Raw genomic sequence first — 6652 nt, 5'->3', positions numbered from 1 at the left:
GTAATCTGTTTACTTCCCCACTGTTCTCAAAAGCTATCTTATACTGTCTTATTTCTCCTTAATTTGCCATTCTTACTTTGAACTGATGAACTTTCTTCCAACATCTCAGAAAATAGAAGCATTCACAGAATAACTTCCACATACTCCCCCTCCATGTACAACCACCTCCCTGCATCTATTCTCATTTCTCCAGGAGGAACCCCTGGCAGAGATAAACTCTTCTATTTCCGTGCTAGCTCTCACCCCCTCTTGTCTATTTGAAGACACTGCTCCAACAAACTCTTCTCTCTACTCATCAAATTTTTCTCATAGATCTTTCCCATTAGCCAACAAAATCATTATTAATTCTCCTCTTTTAAAATCCTCTTTTGACTTCATTTCTTGCCCATTAAACCTTCATTTTAAACTTCCTTTTATAGCAAAACTCCTTGAATGAGTTGTCTCCATTTCTTTTCTCTCATTATCTCTTGAGCATATTCCAACCAGGCCGTCAGCATACCATTTATGGAGTTCACAGAAGATCTCCATTTTCTAAATCTCATGGTCCGTTCTCAGGTCTCATCTTACTTAGCCTACATGCAGAGTTTAACACTTTAAAACTTTCTTCCAACACTGTTCTGGTTTTTGTTGTTGTTGCTGTTGTTGTTGTTTTCCTGCTACTCCATTTGCAGCTGCTTCTCTGCCTACTTTGCTTAGAAGTAGCTGCAAATAGAGTAGCAGTTAAGAAACTCAATCCTCAGGCCTCTACATCTTTCTCTCTACACTTTTCCCTTTGGTGCTATCATTGAGTCTAATGATTTCAAATACTGCCTCATACCCAGTAACTCCCAAATTTATGTTTCCAACATGGTCTTCTTGTGTATTCAACATCTCGGCTTAGAAGTCTAATGGACATCCTAAACTTAACACTGTCTTTATCTAAGGCTTTGAGCTTAACCTAAAAAATATGCTCCCCCTCTAGTCTTCTCCATGTTGGTAAGTAGCAGCTCTATCCTTCCATTCATTTAAGATAAAAACCTTGGCACCATTCTTGACTTTAGTCTTCTTCCAACACACGATGGGTTAAATTTGTGTCTCTCCAAAATTCATGTTGAAACTACTCCTCAATGCAGCAGTATTGAGGTGGGATCTTTAGAAGGCTCTAATCTCATGGATGGTATTTGTGCCTTATAAAAGGGCTGGAGAGAACTAGCTAAAACCTTTTGCCCTTCCATCTCTTCTGCCATATGAAGACACAGTATTTGTCTCACCTGAAGGATGCAGCAAAAAGGGTCATCCTGGAAGCTGAGAACAGCCCATGTCAGACATTGAACCTATTGATGGCTTGATCTTGGACTTTCCAGCCTCCAGAACTGTGAAAAATAAATTTCTATTATTTATAAATTACCCAGTCTCAGGTATTTTGTTGTAGCAGCAAAAATGCACTAAGACACAATGCATCTGATATATCAGCAAATCCCCTTGGCTTTAAATAAAATATATATCCAGAAGTCAATCATTTCTAATACCTCCACTGCAACTAGCCTGATTCAACCTACTCTCCTCTCTGTCCTGGATTTCTAGAAATAACCTCCTTGCTGTTCTCCTTGCTTCTATCTTGCCCCCATCTCAGTTTATACTCAACCCAACAACTACTTTGAGTGTTTTTAAAAATTTAAGTCAGATCATGTTACTCCTCTATGAATGACTTCACATCTCCGAGAAGAAAAGTTCTTAGAATGGCACGACATGATCTGGAAGTTGATCACCTCTCACACTTCACCTTTTACCACTACTTTTTAAAATCATTTGACTCTAAAACACCAAACAGACTCCCACACTGAGGCCTTTGCACTACTGGAAGTAATCCTTCCTAGATACCCACACTTTCTACTCCCCCACTTCCTTCGTCTCTTCAACCAATCGTCACTGTAGTTCATTTAGACAGGTTAGGCTAGGATGTGCTGCAGAAACAAGCAACCTCAAACCCAGTAGTTTAGAACAAATCAGAAAACATGTCCGTTTTGGTTCTGCTTCATATTGTTCGCATTCCAGGTTTGAAGCAGACAGAGCAGCCACTATTGGAACATAGATGTGGCAGACAGAAAGAGCATGATGAATCATATACCAGCTCTTAAAGCTTCCATGGCAAAGCAGCATGCATCACTTCTACTCACATTTCATCCATCAAAGCAAGTCACTCGGCATCTCTAATTCCAGTGTAGCAAGAAAATACTGTCTTTTCATGTGTCCAGAAGAATCAGAAATATTGACGAAGAATACTATAATATTAATGGTTACCACGGTCACCATCTAACAGAGGCCTCCCCCAACCATGCTATCAAATATTGCAAGCCTTCTTGACCACTTTCCAATCCCCTTATTCCCTTTACCTACTTTATTTATTTAGCATCACAATGTACATGTACTATATATATTACTTATTTATCTTCCATTTCCCATTAGAATATAAACTCCAAGAGAATAAAGTCTTTTGCCTGTTTTATTCAATGCTGTGCTCCTAGTGCTTAGAACAGTAACTACTATATAAAAGGTCTAGATAAAAATTTGTTGAATAGGCCAGGCACAGTGGTGTGTGCCTGTAGTCCCAGCTACTCAGGAGGCTGAGGCTGGAGGATCTCTTGAGTCCAGGGGTTCTGGGCTGTAGTACGCTATGCTGATTTGGTGTCCACACTAAGTTTAGCATCAATATGGTGACCTCCTGGGAGCGGGGGACTGCCAGGTTGCCTAAGGAGGGGTGAACTGGCCCAGGTCGGAAGCAGAGTAGGTCAAAATTCTAGTGCTGATCAGTAGTGGGATTGTGCCTGTGAATAACCACTGCCCTCCAGCCTGGGCAACATAGCAAGACCCCATTCTGAAAAAAATTTGTTGAATAAATGAATGAATAATAATAAGAATATAATTTATGATCCATGTAAAATATACAATAACTTTCAGTTGATAAGGCTTAGGATTTGGCTGAAATCAGGGTTTGTATTAATTATTCATTCAATAAATTTGAGTTCATATCTATAACTTGTGCAAGGCTCTACACATCAAGGAGAACATCCTAATCCGCAAACATATCAGGTACATGAGAACTTATTTTATAATACTTCCCCCAATGGGGGAGCAGGACCTGCTTGACTTTCATGGAAACAAAAGTCACAATCTTCCCTTTCCAGCCAAGATCTGGCTAAAATCAAGATTTCTTGTTCAGAAGGACTAGAAAGTCTCATGTGTGGTAAACTTGAGATTTATACTTCCTAATTTCTCCTTCGCCCATTGGCATTTCATCACAAGCATCCCCCCATCCTGTAAGCAAAATTTTTGCCAATGATGAAGCTCTCAACCTGTTAATTTGAAAAGTTTTCATCAGCTTGAGGTTGGCCTCTTTACATCACGGTCTTCTTTAATGAATCAAATAATGCATTTTTCATGTGTAATAAAACAGTATCTTAAAAGGCTCTGCCTTCTTCAAAAGACTGATGAGGAATTCATTTTCACATAAGGATAATGACACTCAGCACTGAGAGCTGTGGATATTCACCTGCTCCTTGAAGACAAATCATAAAGGAAATGAGTACAAAACGTGCAACAAGTTCTTACTCAGTAGAAACGAAGTTATGACATGAATATCTAATCCAAGGCTAGTTGACTAACCAACTTAGAGATATTATTGTTGAGTCAACAGTTTGTACCAAGGTTTTTGCTTTTCAAACACCACAATCAGGTGTGTAAAACATTTGAGGGAGCAATAAGTACATTTGCATATCATGTGCATATAGTTTGCATAAGATTCCACATCATCTTCAGGAAAATTCTTGATTGAAATGAAATCAGTAATTTTTTTTTTTTAATATCCTTATCAGGTTCTCCTTAGCTCCTGTCCCTCAATCTTCACGGTTCCTCACTGCCTAAAGGAAAAAAATGCAGTGTCCTCTGCCTGGTGTTTCATTGATCTCAATCCACCAGTCCTACCATCATCTCTCTTCCCTGTATTATCCCTGTATTATCTTACACACCAGTCATACAGAACCTGCTCACTGCCGTCAAACATGCCAGGAGGTGTCACTATTGTTTGACTGCCCGTGATTTTTCTTCCTCCAGTCATTCGTACATCATGCTTCAGGGGCCTCCACAAAGTCCCAGGGTGTAGGTTCTGATTAGTACATAGTCAGCTTAGTAGATATATCCCTTCTGTTAGTGATTGGTTTAGGCAAGGGCATGTGATATAAACCTGACCAATGAGAAGCAAGAAATCTGCTAGGGGGCTTCTTGGAAAGTTTCCTGAGTCTTAAAAGGGGACACACACACAAAAGACAAGGCTAACTTCTTTTTTGCTTCTGGACAGGGCCATGGTAGTTTCCAGAGAGCAACTTCAATATCCCATAACCATTGATGGTTGGTGGCACACTTTGAGATGGCAGAGCAGAAAGATGGAAGGACCTGGGATCCTGAAAATGTCATTGTGCCCCTGGGTCTTAGGCAATCATAGTAACAACTATAATGTTAGTTAAGTATCAGGCACTGTCATGGCATATTAGATATGTTAACTCATGTAATCCTCACAACTATCTTATGAGGTGAGCATTATTATTATCATCCTTATTTTACAATTGAGCAAACTGAAGCAGAGAGAGTCTGATGCCGGGATCACTCTCCTGATCTATTTGTTTTCTCAGCTTTTTATTATGAGATTTAAAGTCTAGTATACCAGAGAATAGTGTAACAAATCCCCATGTACCCATCAATCATCCAGCTGAAACAATTAGCAACTCATGGCCAGTCTTGGCTCGTTTGTGCCTCTGCTCACTTTTCCTCTGTCCCACGTGATTTTGGAGCAAATCCCAGACCTCCTATTATTTCATTCAAGAATATTTCATGCGTGACAAGAACTAGAATCTACTCTGATGTGGATCTTCTGTTATAATCAAAACTAGTTGCTAAATATTCATGACATTTTCCTCATAAAAAATTGAAAATGTAGAAAACCTAAAGGCAAAATATACAAATCAGAGTATGATTTTAGAATCATGAATTCTAGAATGTGATCTTCTAGAAATAACAACTGTTATAGACTGAATGTTTGTGGCCCCCTCCAAAATGTGTATGTTGAAACTTAATCCCTAATGTAATAGTGTTTGGGGATAGAGCTTTTGGGAGGGGAGTAGATCATGAAGATGGAGCGCTCACGAATGGGGTTAGTGTCCTTATAAAAGAGGAACCAGAGTTCCCTTGCCCCTTCCACCACGTGAGGTTACAATAAGAAGATGGTGTCTATGAACCAGGAGGCAGACCCTCATCTCATAATCTGCCGGCACCTTAATCTTGAACTTCCCCACCTCAAAACTATGAGATAATTTTTTATTGTTTATAAGCTACCCAATGTTTTCCTTTTCTTTCTTTCTTTCTCTCTCTTTCTTTCTTTCTTCTTTCTTTCTTTCTTTCTTTCTTTCTTTTTTTTCTTCTTTCTTTCTTTCTTCTTTCCTTTTTCTTTTTCTTTCTTTCTCTCTCTCTCTTTCTTTCTCTTTTCTTTCTTTCTTTCTCTTTCTTTCTTTTTTGATGGAGTCTCGCTCTGTCCCCAGGCTGGAGTACAATGGTGCAGCCTCAGCTCACTACAACCTCTGCCTGCCAGGTTCAAGCAATTCTCCCGCCACAGCCTCCCGAGTAGCTAAGATTACAGGCACCCACCATCAAGCTCGGCTAATTTTTGTATTTTTATAGAGATAGGGTTTCACCATGGTGGCCAGGCTGGTCTTGAATTCCCGACCTCAGGCGATCTGCTGCCTCAGCCTCCCGAAGTGCTGGGATTACAGGAGTGAATCATCAAACCCCACCATTAAGCCACCCAATCTATAGTACGCTCTTATGGCAGCCCAATCTGACAAAGACAACAACTAATAATAGTCATGCACTTCCGTATAGTGTTTTGTGGAAGTTTCTTTTGAATATGAGATTGTGTTTTTCTTCTTATTATGACCTGAGAATTTTCCATCTTCATTCCAGCCCCCATGATCTTTGGGTGCTAGGCTCCCTCCATCCTTTCTTCTTCTAACAACATAAATGCATCCTCGGACACCTGCTTCCAGTATCATTGCTCTGCCTCATCCGGGCTCCTTTTGCACTTTGAAACACCTTCATGATGGTACTTCAATAGCATGTAGCAATTATCTGTTTATCTGTATCCTTGACTAGACCAGAGACTACTTTTTAAATGTTTGTTGTTGTTTTTTAAATCTCTGGTGCCTACATTGTTATAAAAAACAATGTGACAAAACTCATTATTGTAAGGATGATGTTGAATGTCGGGGTGCCTGCATTGTAAAGTGATCTTTTTACAGATCCAGTGAAGAAATCTTCCACTGATCCCGGGCCCAGGTAAACCATCTTGGTCCTGAAAAACTACTGTGCTTTCTTTAGCAGATTTATTTTTATCAGTTGTTGCCCTCACGAGTGCAGGCTGTTATGACAGAATACCACAGAGTGTGTGGCTTATAACCCATGAACAGTTGTTAGGTTATTGACTGGGTCACTAGAAAGCTCAGAGCTGAAGTCTTTTTTTTTTTTTTTTTTTTGAGACGGAGTTTTGCTCTTGTTACCCAGGCTGGAGTGCAATGGCGCGATCTCGGCTCACCGCAACCTCCGCCTCCTGGGTTCAGGCAATTCTCCT

The sequence above is a fragment of the Saimiri boliviensis genome, chromosome 11 (assembly GCF_048565385.1).
Source record: "Saimiri boliviensis isolate mSaiBol1 chromosome 11, mSaiBol1.pri, whole genome shotgun sequence".
Taxonomy (NCBI): Eukaryota; Metazoa; Chordata; class Mammalia; order Primates; family Cebidae; genus Saimiri; species Saimiri boliviensis.
This window is presented reverse-complemented; position numbering follows the sequence as displayed.